Raw genomic sequence first — 18,282 nt, 5'->3', positions numbered from 1 at the left:
GAAAGAAAGCTCATAAAGACAATTCACCAATTATCATTTGATTATTAAGGAACGAGACCACCTCTTATTTGTTGCTTGGTTCTTCTTAATTCTTGGGATCCTGCTTCTTCTTGCTTCCTGCCTCTTTTTGACTACTTGTGCTTCCTTTGTCTTTTCTTATGAGCTTTTTCCAGAATCCAGCCTTTTTCATCGTTTCTTCCACTCCTTTTTCAAGGATCATTGCCTTGTTTATTTCTCCTTCTTTCCTCCCTTTGAAATACTCATCAAAAGCTGGGAATGCTGGGTCCATCTTGTGTAGATGTTCCCCTATGTAGTTAAGCTTGATTTGCGAACTGATGTTGTAATCAGCTTGGACTGAGTATCTTGCATTCTGTAAAGTGGTGGCTTCCTTGATTGCCAAGACATTGGCATCTTGGATGTTGGCATATGTGGCTGAAGGATTCCTGTAAGTGTAAATTCTGTTTCCTTTGCAGATCTAAGAATCTTGATTCAAAGTTCCTTTGCATATCCATCATTTTTAGGTGAAAGTCCTCTTGTCTCTCCTGAGACCTCATGTATTGTTGAGACATTCCTTCCATGATTTTCTGCATTCTGCTCATATCCATGGGGTCTCTAGGAGTTCGTTGTCTTCTTTCTGGAATTGCTTGCTCTTCTTGCTCTTCTTCTCTGTCTTCTCCTTCCTGTCCTTCTTGTTCTGCTTCTTGCTCGGCTTCCACTTGTTGCCCTTCTTCATTTCTTCTTCTTGTATGTCTTGGAGGAGTTGGGCCAAGAGTCATTCTGTACGCAGTTATGGCCAATCCAGGATATAGCCAATTAGGTCTTTCATCCTCAAGTGGTACTTGGGCATCGATGCATAGTCTAATGATAGTGCTAGGGAAGTGGAGCCAGGATTCAGGGTCACTTTTCTCACTAAACTCTTGTATCTGTTCAGCAATGAGTTTATGAACTTTGATCTCCCCTCCCACCATAATGCAATGTAGCAAGATGGCTCTTTTAGGGACTATTTCTAAAGAGTTTGCAGTGGGTAGGATGGATCTCCTAACTATTGCATACCACCCTTTAGCTTCAGGTGTTAGGTCTCCCCTTCTCAAGACTCTTGGAGCCCCTCTTGTTTTTCTCACCCATTCAGCTCTGATGGCACAAAGGTCTTCAGCAATAGTTGCATAGTCAGGTTCTCCTATCATCCTTTCTTCATAACTTGCTTGGCTGAAATGTATGTTTTTCAGGCCAAGGGTTTTCATGATTGCTTTGGGACTGAAGTCAACTTCCACCCCTCTCACATAGCTTTTGTATGTGGGTTTCTTGGTTGGATCCTCCCTTACTGCATTTGCATAAAACTCTTTCACCAAGTTGATGTTGATTTTAGTGATTGGCTTAGTCAGGAGCTCCCACTTCCTCTTTTTGATCTTTTCCCAAACACCTGGGAACTCATCCTTTTCAAGGTCAAAGGGAACCTCAGCTAGTACCGTTTTAGGTCTCATCCATTCGGCTTGAATCTCATGGAAAACTGATCTGTATCTCCATGCATTGAATTCCCTATTTTCCTCCATTGGCTGCTTGTCTTTTCTCCTTTTGTGGCTAGATGAAGCTGCCATTGGTTCTTTAGTTTTGGTAAGTGACAAGCTAAAGTTGACAAGGTGAAGCAAGAAGTGTTGTTGGAAGTGTGGGGAGGTTGTTTTCGGCAAGAGATAGTTTATGCTATGATGAAGGAAATGTGCATGAAGGAGATTTGGTGGTGTTGAACTTGTTCCCCAAGTGGTTCTTTATAGTGCCCGTAAGTGCAAAATGGACGGCTAGGGTGATTTGTGCAGGGTGGCTTGATGGTAAATATATGAATTAGGGAGAAAGACGAATTGCTTTTCATTTTCTTGGAAGTATTCTGGGTGCATTAGGTTGTACATGTAGCTATCTTTTCTTGCAGAACTTCCTTTTCCCATGTGTTAGTTTCAAAGACTTGTGAATTTTCTTTTTGACCAAGCATCGTACCTCCCTTTGTCTTTTTCCTCCATTTTTGTCTTTTCTTTTGTACCTGCACAAACAAACAAGTTTGCTATCATTTTTCGGTCCATGTGAATTATGAATAGTACTTGCACATGTAAATCAATGATTGTCTTTATGAGCTTATAGCCGTGACTTCTACATGTATGCACACTTATTATTTGGACACCAAACTTAGTGTTTGGTCAAGTCTCCTGATGACATGAAATCCATATTGGTTGTCCTTAATGAATGTGCTTAATTCTAATAAATCATAGTCACCTTGGCTCTTTGACTCCAAACAAATTTACTACCCTAAGTAATTGAAACCAAAGTATTAAAACATGCGAATGGTATACTTGTCATGAATTTTGAAATCCAGAGGAACTTCTTGCTTTTCATAAACTGTGTTCAAGAGGAACACCAAACTTAATGTTTGGTCGTGCACCTTGAATGAAAGATGGAATCCAATTTGAGTAAGATTTGGGAGTGCCTTCAGGCACACCAAACTTAGAGACCAATTGTAATTTACATGCAAAGTTTAGTGCACTTTATCAATAGTTGTCCTGAGGATTCAAGTTCATGCATAAGAAACCATGCCTTATTAGATGTAAAGCAAAGCACTAAAGATTAAGGATACTAAAAACATGGGTTGCCTCCCATGAAGCGCTTCTTTAACGTCACTAGCTTGACGGTTGTCCCTTGTTAGGGTGGATTGTAGTGCTTGACGTCTTCTCCTCTCACTATGCACACGTCCCCACTTGATTCCTTCATGACCTCTAAATGTTCCATAGAAAGAACTTTCCTGATTGTGAACACTTGAGGGCGCTGGGAAGGAATTGTTTTGAGGCCAGGTGGGATTGGCAGATAATGACTTGATATCACTTTATCTCCCGGAGAGAAACCTTCAGTGGGAATTTTCTTGTTTCTCCACCCTCTTGGCAATTTCTTTACAATTCTTCCCTTTCTCTTGAAGCTTTCTTCATTGACCCTTATGCCGGGAGGATCCTTCTGATCTGTTTCTGTTGATTCTTGTGGCTTTAACTCTTGCAATTCTTGTTTGCTTTCCAAGGACTGTTTCAGAGTTTCAGCTGCCGGATTGCCTTCCTCCAAACACAGATGGCTACTCTCATCCTTAGGCTTTTCATGTTCTGGTTCAGGCTCAGATGCAGGTTTGAAAACATTAAAAATGAGCTGTTCATCATGTATTCTCAAAATTAGCTCTCCTTGTTCTACATCTATGAGTGCTCTAGCAGTGGCTAGAAATGGCCTCCCCAGAATGATGGGGTGTAGGTAGCTTTCCTCCATGTCCAAAATGACAAAGTCTGTAGGAAAAAAATAATTTCCCACTTTCACCAGCACATTCTCAACTACCCCTTCAGCTTGCTTCTGAGTTTTGTCAGCCAGTTGTATGATTACATCAGTGGATCTCACCTCATTCAGTTGTAGCCTCTTCATAAGAGTTAGAGGCATCACATTTATGCTAGCTCCTAGATCACAGAATCCTCTGTCAATTTTTGTTTCTCCTATGATGCAAGGAATATGAAAACTTCCTGGGTCTGTTTTCTTAGAGACTGTGTCCTTCTTGATGAGAGCACTGCATTCTTTGTTCATTGTTACCGTTTGTCCTCCCTTCAAAACTCTTTTCTTGCTCAACAATTCCTTTAAATACTTAATGTGTGTAGGCATTTGATGGAGAATCTCAAGAAAGGGAATATTGACATGGAGAGAGTTAAATGTCTCTAAAAACCTTGAATAGGTTTTCCCTTTTTCACCTCCTCCTAACCTCTGAGGAAATGGTGCTTTTGGTTGGTATATTTCCAGCATGCCTTTTTGCAGTTCCTTGGCTTGCTTAGTTCCACTTTCCTGCTTAACTTCTTCCACACCTTCCTTCAAGATTTCTGGCTCCTGCTCTGAGGGCCTGATTCCTTCTTCTTCTGAAACTTCCTTCAATATGGTGATGGCCTTGCATTCTTCCCATCTCACTCTCTTTTGTTCCCCTTTAGGATTCTTTTCTGTGTCACTAGGGAACACTGCAGTTGATTTCGGGGTCTGTTGAGATAGCTCTCCTACTTGAGACTCCATCCTCTTGAGTTTTTCACCATGGTTCCTTAAGGTAGCTCTCACATCATCTCTGAAGCTTTTCAATTCGGTTATGTCTTGACTCATGGTTGCAAGCATTCCTTCTATCCGGTTTAATTGGTCTTGAAATTGTTGGTTCGGATTAGGTTGGGTAGGTTGATTATTTTGGCCATGATATGGTGGTTGGGAGTAAGTGTTTTGTGTGGCTTGGTATGATCTTTGGTTGGAGTTTTGGTATGTGGAATTGTTATGTTGGTTGTGGTTGTAAGGTTTGTGGTTTTGTGGTTGGGTTTGTTGGTTCCCCCACCCAAAGTTTGGGTGATTTTTCCATCCTGGGTTGTAAGTGTTGGAGTGTGGATCATATGATTGCCTTTGTTGGTTTCCCACATAGTTGGCCTCTTCCCATTCACCTCCTTCAATGCTTACTTCCTCTTGCTCTTGTGTGTGTATTGCAGCCACTTGCTTTGTTTCTAATTGCCTGGTAAGCTCTGCTAGTTGCTTGGCAAACACCTTGTTTTGGGCTAGAATTGTATCAACATGGTTCAGCTCCATGACTCCCTTAGTGTTGTGCCTTTCTGATGCATAGTAGTACTCATTCTCAGCCACTGTCTCAATCACCTCAATGGCCTCTTCCACAGTCTTTTTCCTGTTCAATGAACCTCCTGATGAATGGTCTACAGCCTTCCTTGATTCATAAGAGAGTCCATCATAGAAAATATGCAATTGCACCCAATCGTGGAACATGTCTGGTGGGCATTTCCTTGTCAAGTCCTTGAATCTCTCCCATGCCTCGTAGAGAGTTTCACCATCTTGTTGTCTAAAAGTCTGAACCTCAGATCGAAGCCTATTGACCTTTTGTGGGGGGTAGAAACGTGCCAGAAACTTGCTTTCCACCTCATCCCATGTTGTTAGACTCCCCCTTGGGAATGATTCCAGCCACTTAGCTGCTTTGTCCCTAAGTGAAAATGGGAACAAAAGCAGTTTATAGGCATCTTCCTGGACTCCATTGGACTTCACAGTGTCACAAATTCTCAGGAATTTTGTGAGATGTTGGTTTGGGTCTTCATTAGCACTTCCACCAAATGAACAATGATTCTCCACAAGTGATATTAGCTGTGGTTTGAGTTCAAAATTGTTGGCCTGAATGGGTGGTTTCTGAATGCTGCTACCACAATTCCCAGAGGTTGGGTTTATGTATGAACTAAGAACCCTCCTCTCAGGAATGGCATTGTTTCCATCAGCTCTCTCATGGTTGTGAACTTCTCTATCCATGTTGAGATCTAAAGCTTCCTCAAAATTGTCCTCAGATTCTCCTTCAGATTCCTCTTCTCCCACTACTCTCTTCCCTCTTGCTTCCCTTCTCAGTCTATGAAGGGTCCTCTCTGGTTCGGTATATGGAGGAGTTGATGTCTCTCCTCTCCTACCTGTCATACAAGAACACAGCACAGGCACAAACAAGTGAAATACTCTTGGTTAATGGAAGAGTATGGTTAGAGCAATTGAGGAATTAATTCAAACAGTTAGTGAGTCAGTGAGTTAGTTGCTTGAATTTAAAGGCATAAAGAAAGAAAGCATGTAACCGAGTGCAGAAATTAAAATTCAACAAGTAACTTGAACAGAATTAACAAAGCAAGAGAAATTGCTCAATCTAGTTAGCTTCCAATTGGAGAATTGTCAATCGAAAACCAATCCCCGGCAACGGCGCCATAAACTTGATGCGCATAAACTAGTTATGCTACGAATTAGGAAATTGCACGAGCGGCAAAATTCCTTCCGGCAAGTGCACCGGTTATCGTCAAGTAAAAACTCACAATAGAGTGAGGTCGAATCCCACAAGGATTGGTTGAGTGAGCAATTCAGATTAGAAGTGTGTTCTAGTTGAGCGGAATCAAGATTTAGATGAGAATTGCGGAATGTAAAATTGGCGGGAAAAGTAAATGACAAGAAATTGAAATGGCGGAATCTTAAATTGCATGAATTAAAGAGCAGAATGTAAATTGCTGAAATTAAAAGGGAATGGGGGTGATTGCAAGAATTGAGTTGCAGAATGTAAAGAGAAAGTGGAAATCAGAAATGGGGAATTCATTGGGTGTTAGGAGATATTGAGATCTCCGAATCAAAACATATATATCTCTTCCTCAACCCATGCATTCATTGAATTTTGCTTGGCAATCTTATATGATTGGATCCCAATCCCTTGGCTCACCAATTCTCTCTAAAAATGAACAAATTCCCAATCCCTTGGTTTAAATGTTCATAAGAAGAGATGATGCTTGATCACTGATTATACCACACAATTTCATGAACCACAATTTGGTAGGATTACATGTCACAATATCCATCCAAACCCCAATCCAATTCACTGTGAGAAAGCTTCTCTAGCATGAATCCTCCATTCCTTTCCCAAGGTTCCGAAGGATTCCAATTATGGGTAGTTTCTTTCCCAAGACAACTACCCAATGGAATTAGAACGAGAAGCTTTCTAACAAAATTCAAGAGAAAAGATTGAAGAAGAAGATAAACTATTATTGATTCATTGAATTACAATAGAGCTCCCTAACCCAATGAAAGGGGTTTAGTGAGTCATAGCTCTAAATTCAATTACAAAGAAATGAAAACTAGCTAAATGCAAAAGTAAAAGTTCCAAAAAGTCCCCTTCTAACTTAAATTCTATCCTATTTATACACTTTCTATATTGAGCTTCTGTTGTGTTTCTTGGGCTTTGAGGCCTCTCCCTGCTTTCCTTTTGCCTTGGGTTTATGATCCATAATCTTGATGAGGCTGTTGATCCAAATTCTGTAACATTCATTGAGCCAACTTAGTGATAATCAAATAATGACACATGACTCAATAAATTGAAATTTCAAACTCATCAATCCTTCAGGCCCAATCCCATAAACCATGATATTCAATTGGGTTTCATACCAGAATAAGTTTAAGTTAATGTTTGTGCTCAAATACTAACTTAAACCACAATATTTTTGGTCCAGAAACCTTTTCCAAGAGTGGCGTTTAAGTTGCAGTTTAAGCTTAAACTGCAGCTTAAACGCCAGACACTTCCAGTGAGGCCTTTTGTAGAAGCACGTTTAAGCTTCAGTTTAAGGTTAAACTGAAGCTTAAACGTGGAAATGGAAGAAGGCAGCCCTGGAGAGTCATGTAGTCGAACACGTTTAAGCTTCAGTTTAAGGTTAAACTGAAGCTTAAACGTGGATATAGGAAGGGCAGCTCTGGAGGTCGAACACGTTTAACCTCCAGTTTAAGGTTAAACTGGAGGTTAAACGTGGAAATGGAAGGAGGCATCCTGGAGGTCGAACACGTTTAACCTCCAGTTTAAGGTTAAACTGGAGGTTAAACGTGGAAGCTTAGAAGGGTAGCCCTGGAGGTGTCGAACACGTTTAAGCTCCAGTTTGAGGTCAAACTGGAGCTTAAACGTGGAAATGGAGAGAGCAACCCTGGAGGAGAAAACTTGGTCGAACACGTTTAAGCTCCAGTTTGAGGTCAAACTGGAGCTTAAACGTGGAAATGGCTCCCTGGTGCTTTTCCCATTCTGGCGTTTAACCTCCAGTTTAAGGTTAAACTGGAGGTTAAACGTGGAACTCCTTCCTGAGTGGCATTATCATTCTAGCGTTTAACCTCCAGTTTGAGGTCAAACTGGAGGTTAAACGTGGAATGCTTCTTTGGTGAGACTTTTCATTCTGGCGTTTAACCTCCAGTTTAAGGTTAAACTGGAGGTTAAACTTCAATTCCAGCATTTCTTAGCCTTCCTGATTCTGGCGTTTAAGCTCCAGTTTAGGCTTAAACTGGAACTTAAACTCCACATGTGATATTCAAGCTTCCTTTATTGATTTTGTTGCTTCCTTGCTTAGCCTCTTCTTCCCTGAAATCATCCAAACAATTGCATCAAAGTCTTGCAAAATTTCATGAGAAATCTTCCATTAATAGCATTCAAGTAATATAACTAAAAACTCATGGAATTTGCATCAAAATCATACTGTTTGGATGGTTCATTGCTTTGTTCTCATTTTAACCATTCTTGGTTACTTTAAGCTCACGAAAATGCATAAAACAACTAAAACTAACAGAAAAATGCTAGTGAAACTAGCCTAAGATGCCTTGGCATCAGGATACCCGCCCCGCCGGGGTTTTGCCATCTCTAGATACGAGCGGGATACTCTTGCCTCAGACCTCACATCTCAACGCAAGCGGGATGAACCACTGCCTTTACGCCGCCGCCGCTACCTCGACAGGCGGGATCCAACCACCGTCCCTGCCGGGCGCATAGCCTCTCAAAATCTCAGTAAAAATAATATTTCAGTGGTTTTTAGAAAACATTTTCAGTATACAGAGATCCATTGTCTCAATCCGAGTCCTCGACTCATCTCAACCACTGTCTATTCATAACTCAGTTTCAAATGTCAAAATTTCATCATTCCTTATCTCATATATCACTTATCCTCCACCCAACGTCAAATCATTCTCAGCACACCAGAAACCTAGGCCTCCATTTTCTAATTTATCATAAAACCATCTTCTAGAACCCTTAAGTTATATCCCATGTTCTAATACTCAAAATTAGGCCCAAAACTCTTAAAATGGTGTTTTAGAAACTTACAACCTTGTTGGGAAGGTAGAATAGTTGAAAAAGAAGAAAAATTTAAGAAACAGGACGTGTGCGGCCGCATAAGGGTGTGTGCGTACGCACAGGGGTGTGCGTACGCACATGTGTCAAAATTTTTAGAATCTGTTCACTCGCACAACTTGTGTCATTGCCCCAACAGACTGACCTTCCCGACATGTGCGTCCGCACAGGTTGAAGTTTTTCCTTAGATATGTACGCGCACAAGTTGTGCTGGCGCTGCGAATAGAACGTACTTCCCTACCTGTGCGTGCGCACAGGTGTGTGCGTCCGCACAAGTCAAAATTTTCGCAGGGTGTGCGTCCGCACAAGTGTGTGCACCCGCACATATTAGAAATCATGAAATTCTACAAAATTGCAGAATTTCAGATTTTTAACACCAACTTTGCCGGATCATAACTTCCTCTACACAATTCCAATTTTTACAAACTTTATATCGATTTAAAGGGTTTTCAAAGATCTTTAATTATAAATAAATTTCAATTAATTTAGAAAACCGAGACAAAAGTTATGATCGGACAAAGTTTACCAAAAACCCAACTTTACCAAACTTTACAATTACCACCATATCTTACCATACCCATACCAAATCATACCAAACCATCCAAAACTCCATTTTTCATCAAAATGTACCTGTTGTATCATAATACACCAACCTTACCACATTCACCTTCTCATTTCATTATTCTCAATTCCAACATCAACTATATAACACTTATGATCAAAATTACCATCAAATCCACCATTTCATAAATCACAAAACTACAATTATCGTAAGGAACCAACTTTCAATACATACAATCATTCAACATCATCTCATCATTATAATTCATCACAAATCAACCCAATATTCATCAATTCATCAACATTTAACACACCAACCATCATTTTAGTTCAACCTATCTTATTGGTCACTAGCCTATGTGTCCATGAATATTATATACTACATAGAGGAAACCGAAACCATACCTTGGCCAATTCTCTTTATGCACCCAAATTCCAACTTAGCACAAAGAAGCTTCCAACCACAATCCAAGCTTTGAATTCCACTCCAATAAGCACAATTAAGTTCCAAGGGCTCCCAAAGCCACAATAATCAAACTATATACATATAAATTGCTTCAAATCAACCTAGAGTTCCAATTAAACATAAATTCACAAAGGTTTAGTGGCTCTTACCTCTTCCAACAGATTTGGATGTCAAAACCCAAGGCTAAGCAAGGCTTAGGCAAACCTAAACATCCAAAATCACAAAAACTCATTTAACCCCAAAGTCCTAGGAACCAAAATTTTCAAGAGAAGAACTGAGAAGATTTCAAATTTTTCTTACCAATTTCTTATATGGGTTTTGCAGAGCTTTTCATGAGGAACGCGTAGCCGTAAACGGTGCGGCAATCTGAGCTCTCTAACTCAAGATATGAGCTTTTGAAGATTGAGATGAATAGTAACCATGGGGTTTCTCTCTTCTTCTATTTCTCAGCTGTGTGAGTGTGTTTGTTTATGTGTTATGCTAAAATGGGTTCACTTATGAACCCTTTTATATGTTGGGCTTGGGCCCAACTTGAGCCCGGTTCAACCTGTTAGCGTTTTTAGCCCGTTTGGCCCAACTTCGGGCCAAACCTTTAAAATTAACGCCCGGTTTTCCATTCCCAACATTTTTCTAAGGTTTTCGTCGGTTTTCACTTTTTCTCGTGCAGTACCGGGCAGACTTGAACCGGTTCAACCGGTTCAACTGTCGGTTCGCGGTTTTTTACGGTTTTTCGCAGAAAGCACATTTTCTGACTCAGAAAGACCTACTGAGTCCGAAAATCACCTTTAAATCCTCAAATTCTCATTCTAACTTTTCGAAGCCTAATTTGGACAATATTAACTACCATATAACTATGAACTATAAAGAGATATCTACAAACAAACCAACTAAGATGCAATGAAAATAAAGCTACTAAAATTCATCAAAAAGTACTAAAAAGAGTATTGCAAAGTGATTTGAGAAAAGAAATTTTTACCCCCACGCGAAGTCGATCCTCCCCAACATTTAGTTTGTGCACGGTCCTCCATGCTTACGTAGGATCTGGGAGAATGAGAACTTCGAGACCACCTTCAAATGGTGGTATCGGGAATGGGTGGGTTACCATCATCATATTCCTCCCCAACTAGCTCGGATGAAGCCTCAGGAGCTAGGCCGGGGTCTTTTCCTGCTAGCTTTGCCGCGATCCACTCAAAACGTTTGTGCTCCAAATGCTCTATGTGGTGGATATCGTGCAAGATGTCTCGGAATAGATCCGGAAGAGACCGGAGAACCGGTAAAGGAATCGATAAGGTTGCTAGACTTGATGGTGGTGCTACGGGTGCCTTCCTCTTCGAGGGTGTCTTTTCTGATGATCCATTCAACTCTCCCCTCGGAATGAACTTGTTACCTCTTGGAAACTCGAACGTGATATTCATTGGTCGCCTCTCTATCCCAGCTGCGTTTGCTAAGCGCATCACCATCGATGGAAATAAAATGTTAATATTCTTCTTCTCAACCAATTTCCATATCGATTTGCGCAACAAAGGTACAATGGCTATATGCTTTCCTTCCATAATAGCGCAAAGCTACAAAGCAATTCTAAATCTTACATGGGTAGTGTGGGTGCTTAGGATGATGTAGTCCGCCACAATTTGATGCCATATACGAGCTTCGACATTCAAATCAGAGTATACAATGCTAGTGGGAACAAAATTCCTCCCTTTGCTTTACTCCCAAGAAGCACCAGGATGGCCTATTCTCGCAAGAATGGGAGTCAGAGATATTCTTCCTTTAAATACATCCACTTTTAACTTGAAATAATCATCCTTCTCAAGCGGAATGTGGGGGATGTTCAGAATAGCTTCTAGAGCTTGGTTGGACGTATCCAACATCTTTCCCCGAAGGAACACTGACTTTGCTTTCCAAGCTTGGTAGTGCGCATAGAATTCCCGCACCATAGTTTCATTGACTTCAATGGATTCTCGCTCGAGAAATTCCCAATGAAGCGAGGCAATCTCTTGATGAATGGTTGCCTTGTACTGGCTTGGAACCTTCAACGGCCACTCCCAATGGATTGTGCGCTTCTCAATAGTCTCGTATTGAGAGTTGGCTCTTCGATTAACCAGGGTATTCGGTTTAGCCCCTTTGCGATGCCACCAAATATTAGGGGAGCGAGTGGTAGTTTGCTCAACCGGCGAAGTAACTGGTGCCTTACCCTTCTTTTGCATCCTGAAAATAAAATAAAATAAAAGATTTTTGAGATCATAGAAAAACAATAACATAAAATCACTAAGGAAGCACTAACAAAGTTAAAAGAAGCTCTAAAAGTAGTGTGATTTACAAAAGCACAGTGTGTATATTCCAATGATGCGTGCGGTTGGAATATGCACACCGGCGGATACCACGACAATCACACTGTTTACTGGACAAAGCTTACTGCTTCTCAAATAAGTGCTTAAGTTGCAAGTCTAAAACATGGACATAAAAGCAACTTCAAGCTCACACCATTTGGTTTATTAACATGCTTTAAATGTAATGGTCATTAAGGTTGTCGGCAAGAAATTTTATTAGCAAAAAAGTGTACAATGACAACAACCATTCACTCAAAGTGAAGCGTCAATTGCTCATCCTCAAGAAGTGGTAACCATATGTGCAATGTTCGAAGTTAAGGCCAAAAGATGTTTGATCAAGACATCATCTAAAGTTGAACAATTGTAAAGTGATTACCGATTCAAAAATTCCGAAATGAACAATGACAATTGATCTCATACAACACAATGCATTTGTAATTAAAATTGCACATCAACAAACAAGGAAATGTATTGGTGACTTCACTTAATTACCATCAAGAGTCAATTAAAGTTGCACAATTCATACACTATGCTTAACAAGAGATAAATTGAACACATATGATGGCCAAGTCATATGAATCAAACAAAATATTCATTGAGGCATTTTCATCAAACATGTGATATGCAATGTGCAAACTTATCAAAATTGATGCTCAAATTCAACCATAATCAACCCATAATCAAATATCAACACTTGCAATTCAAAAAGATAAAGAAAAGGAATAAAATTAATCTAAGCAACATGAAAAAAAAATCAAAGCAATTGCAAAAATCAACAACAAAAAGAAAAAAAGGGAAAATATGAACCTAAAAATTGAAGGTGCAAATAAGCAAGAATGGGGAAGGGAACAATGGCACTCTTTATAGCCACTGCAAATTTGAGGCAGTTGGGATCACCGGAAAAAAAAACCGCCGAAGAGGAGAAGCTCACCGGTAGTGAAGAAAAGAAAAGAGAAAGGAAAGAAAGAAAGAAAAGAAAATGGAAGAGAAAAGAGAAGTAAGAGAGAGAAGCAATGAGAGAGAGAGGTGGTGGCGGCTTGACGACGGCGGTAGCCGGCGGCAAGGTCGCCTGACTAAGCAGAGGGATGGGGGGGAACAATAGCTGGGAGGAAGAAGAAAGAAGTGAAACTGCTTCTCAACAGGGCAGGTTGCCCTGATAACGCCCAAATCGAGTCGTGTGCGGGCGCACAGAGGCCTGTGCGGACGCACAGAAAGCAAAGATTAGAAGGGGTGCGAACACATACAGCATGCGGTCGCTACGACCAGAGGAGGTGTATGAGTGACGTTAGGATTTTAGTAAAGAATTTTATAAAAAATAGTCGCGTTGTAGATATAGATTCTAAACTAACAAAAATCCCTTCGTACAAACGTTTGGTTGTCACAAGTAACAAAACCCTTTTAAAATTGATAATCGAGTATTTAAACCTCGGGTCGTCTTCTCAAGGAATTGCAGGGAGGTATGTTCTTATTATTGGTTATGAGTCTTGTAAATTGGGGGTTTTGAAAGTAAGGAAGTAGTATGTTGAATGATAATAAGAATAAAATAAATAACTAAAAAATAGACTCTTGGCAAGGTATGAAAACTGGAAGTCCTATCCTGGTTATCCTTATCAATTGTAATGAGAATTGGATTTTTCTCCCACTTTGTTAACTTTTAACTATGAAGGTAAGTTAAGTGGATGAATTAATTTTTATTCCTCAGGTCCTAGTCTTTCCTTTGAAAAAGTCAGAGTTATTGGAACTCGAATTAATTCTTGAAGAATTCTAATTTTCAATCAACAATGAGTTTGATAACTCAAGAGTCACCAATTATTTAACTAAAGCAAAAAGGGAAAATATCTAAATTAAATTAAAAGCATTCATAAATCTGAAATACCTTAAATTGTATTGAATCAAATTAAACATAAGAATCCATAAGCCAAATTGAAAAGATAAATAACAATTAAGGGAATAGAATAAATAAAACTAGAAAGTAATTTAAAGGAACATTGAACCTGTGATGAAGAAGAAGTAATCCTAAATCCTAAAACTAAATCCTAAGAGAGAGGAGAGAAGCTCTCTTTCTAAAAACTACATCTAAATTATGAAAAGTGAATTATGAGAGCTTGATTATGAATGGATGCATTCCCCTACTTTATAGCCTCTAATCTGTGTTTTCTGGACCGAGAACTGGGCTAGAAACAGCCCAGAATTCGCTGGTTGCGAATTTAAACACGCTGATTTTCGCCACTGCGATGCGTCCGCGTGGATCACGCGTTTGCGTCACTTATCGTTAGGGAAACTATGGCAAATTATATATCAGATCGAAGCCCCGGATGTTAGCTTTCCAATGCAACTGGAACCACATCATTTGGACCTTTGTAGCTCAAGTTATGACCGTTTTAGTGCGAGAGGGTCAGGCTGACAGCTTTGCAATTCCTTCAACTTCTTGTATTCCTTCCACTTTTTCATGCTTCCTTTCCATCTTCTAAGCCATTCCTGCCCTGTAATCTCTGAAAACACTTAACACACATATCAAGGCATCTAATGGTAATGAGAGAGGATTAATATTAGCAAATATAAGGCCAAAGAAGCATGTTCTCAATCATAGCACAAAATCAGGAAGGAAAATGTAAAACATGCAAATAGTATGAATAAGTGGGTAAAAAGTTGATAAAAACCACTCAATTGAGCACAAGATAAACCATAAAATAGTGGTTTATCAACCTCCCCACACTTAAACATTAGCATGTCCTCATGCTAAGCTCAAGAGAAGCTAAAAAGATGAAGAGGAATGGTAGAATGTATGAAATGCAACCTATCTATATGAATGCAACTACATGCAAAATGTTTCTACCTACTTAGTTAAAAGTAAACAAATCCTTCAAGAAGAAATATGAACTGGATTTCACTAATTCAAATCACAAAATAAAGTACAAGTAAACTTGCAGAAGAAAATAGCTCATGAAAGCAGGGAACAAGGAATTTGAGCATTGAACCCTCACTGGTAGTGTATATCACTCTAACTCTCAAGTGTCTAGGGTCAATCACTCTACTCTTCTCTAATCATGCTTTCTAAACCTTATTTTTCACCTAACCAATCAACAAATATTTAGCATACCAATGCAAACATCATGAGGTCTTTTCAGGGTTGTAATGGGGCTGAGGTAAAGGTAAGGGTAAATGTATGGCCAAGTGAGCTATAATATGAATCTTTGACTAACCTAAGCTCTCACCTACTATACATATACTCTATATACTGTTAAATTCATGCCTAACTACCCATAATTCCCACTTTTGTATGATTCCATACTCATGTACCAAATTTTTGATATTTCTTTTACTTTTATCACATGTGCATTGATCTTTTATTAACTTAGCATTGGGGTAATTTTGTCCCCTTTTTTATTTACTTATTTATTGAATATTTTTGGATTTTTCTCTCTCTTTTTTTATAGAGAAATAAACATAACTTATCAATGCACATGGATTTTCCATTATTTTTCTATTTTGGTTTTTCATGAGTAGGTTCCCAAATTTCCAATATTCAAATAAATTAGAAAGATGATACATTCCCTTATCAACCCATGTTCCCACAATTTCCCCACACTTAGTTGATGCACAATCTCTATCTTAAACTAACCAAAGATTCAATTGGGGTATTTAATTTGTTTTTCTACTTAAGGCTAGTGATGTGGTAAAATATAGAATAAAAGAGATTAAAAGGCTCAAGGTGGCAAACAAAGGTGATTGAAAGGGTAGGCTTATTTGGGATAAGTGAGCTAAAATCAAACAATGGCCTCAATCATATGCAAGCATGTAAATACACTAAATATTGGACATATAGAATGGAACAAAGCAAAGATTGCAATCATAGAGAAGAAAACACACAAGAATAAAAATTTATGGTTAAATAATGTAACCATATAAATAAGCTCAAAATCTTACAGGTTGTGTGTTCTTTGACTCAAAAATCATGTTCCAAATACAACTTCTGACAAATTTAACACATAAATTTTGATTTAAATTAGTGAAATTTTTCAAAAAATAGGGTCTTAAAAAGAAACTTATTATTTCTCAACCAAGCAGTAGCTAAATGCATAAAATCAAACAAACATGCAATTAAATATGCAAATGCAATAATGAACAAACAAAGAAAATAAAACAATGGTGTTGAAAAGAAGAAAATAGCTAACCCATGGAGATCGGTATCGACCTCCCCACACTTAAAGATTGCACCGTCCTCGGTGCATGCTGAGATGTGCAGGTGGACGGGTTGTTCCAACTGATGCTTTTCTTCAAGGATTGTGCAGATGGACATGTTTGTCTCCCTTTTTAGAAGTTTCTCCCTTTTTCCGTCTTCGGTGGCCAGCCTGAAAGAAGAGAAAAAGAAGAAAAGTAACCCAAAAGATAGAAAATAAATAAAATATGGGTGTTAATGTCAAATGATAAGGGTCTCATTTACATGGAAGCTTCAACATGTACGTGAGAAAATAATAGAAGCCATGGCATACCAGTGGTACAAAATTTGCAACAATGGGAAAGAGAGTGGGGAAGGAGAGATAATATAAATTCATGTCAATGCAAAAGTAATACAGATATAAAATATTGGCATTAATTTAAATAATATTACTCAATCAGAATTAAACAAGTCACTAAGCACCAAGAAAATAAAAGAAAAGATGTAACAGTTGAATAAGAACATTTGAACACCAATACTAATTTTAGAAAAATAAAAATATGCAATGAATGAAAGTATGCAAATAAATTAAATAAAATAGAATGGAAGTGAGAGAAAATAAAAAAGGAAGAAGAAAGAAATAAGAAAAGATAAGAAGAATAAGGATTCGGAGAAGAAAAGATAAGAAAATTGGCACTAATCTGGATAGGTTGTGCGACGCTAGCGACGCGGTCGGGTGGGTGACGCGGTCGCGTGGTGTGCAATAAGGTTAGGTGACGCGGACGCGTGGGGCACGCGATCGCGTGGCCTGAGTTGTGCGATTGGCGCAAGTGCAGCCTTGCGTTCGCGAAACTCTCTGTTCGAAACTCTTTTTGCCAAAAATCCGGGTGACGCGGTCGCGTGGTTGACGCGATCGCGTGGTTGGCCTTGTTTTGAAAAACGGCGCATACGCGTGGTCATGCGTTCGCGTGGTGAGGCTTGGACTTCCAGCACGAGTCCAGCCCAACTCCAGCTCAACTTTTTGCCATACACCCAGTTACGCCGATTTCACAGAGCCACGCGTTCGCGTGGGTGACGCGGACGCGTGCGGAGGCTATTTCGCACATGACGTGGTCGCGTGAATCAATTTGTGCCAAAGGCACGCCTCTAGCCACGCTTTCGCATGACTCTCTGTTCAATTCTTTTCTTCCCAACGCACTAGTGACGCGGATGCGTCGCGTGCGTGTTTTTTTTTTCTGAAGGATGTAAAATGCAATGACGGTGTGGATGCTATGAGTAATTCCAGGTTCAATGAAATAAAATAAAACTTAAAAACAAACAAAAAGAAATAAAATTAAAATTGAAAAAAGAACGATCATACCATGGTGGGTTGTCTCCCACCTAGCACTTTTAGTTAAAGTCCTTAAGTTGGACATTTGGTGAGCTCCTTGTCATGGCGGCTTGTGCTTGAACTCATCCTGGAACTTCCACCAATGCTTGGACTTCCAATAAGCCCTATCAATACTAAGTAAATTCCTCAAGCTTTGATGGGGTTCTTCACAAGCGTTGAGCTCCCAAAGTTGATCCTCATATATTCCTGGATCCCAAATCTTGTTTCTACACCCGTCTTCAAGTTGATTATCATGATTCCATCTGGGTGGCTCAGTCTTAGAATTCTCACTGAGGCGTCCAAACAACTTCCTAGACCCATTCAATCGAGCTCTACACCAACCTTTGCGTTTAAACTTAAAGCTTCCAACCATAATGAACCTTGCAGGACAATTCTTACCACTGACCATCATCCTCTTACTCTTAATGTCACAAAGAGCTCTAAGTTGACCATCCGTCTCCAGTAGCCCATATTCAAGTGGAATTAGAAAGCTAAGGGATATGAATTTTACCCACTTGAATGTTGTGAAGGATGATGGCAACTTAGGTGGAGAGGTCTCCAGCAGCTTTGGCAAAGTGATATCAAGCTCCTCTCCCTTATGTTCTTTCTTGACAACTTTCACCTCTTTGCAAGCTTCTTCAATTTCAACCTCTTCCTCTTGGTGGCTTTCTTCCAAGTCAATCTCTTTTTCATTGCTCA

General features: G+C 39.5%; 1 non-coding gene across 1 annotated transcript; it reads left to right on the top strand.

Moving 5' to 3' along the window:
* Positions 1 to 4,801: 4,801 nt before the first annotated feature.
* On the top strand, positions 4,802 to 4,905 carry LOC112760051 (small nucleolar RNA R71). Its single transcript, XR_003180508.1, has one exon. It is a non-coding gene; the product is annotated as a small nucleolar RNA R71 (small nucleolar RNA).
* The last annotated feature ends 13,377 nt before the right edge of the window (positions 4,906 to 18,282 follow it).

Source organism: Arachis hypogaea, chromosome 16 (genome assembly GCF_003086295.3).
Source record: "Arachis hypogaea cultivar Tifrunner chromosome 16, arahy.Tifrunner.gnm2.J5K5, whole genome shotgun sequence".
Lineage (NCBI taxonomy): Eukaryota > Viridiplantae > Streptophyta > Magnoliopsida > Fabales > Fabaceae > Arachis > Arachis hypogaea.
This window is presented reverse-complemented; position numbering and strand designations above follow the sequence as displayed.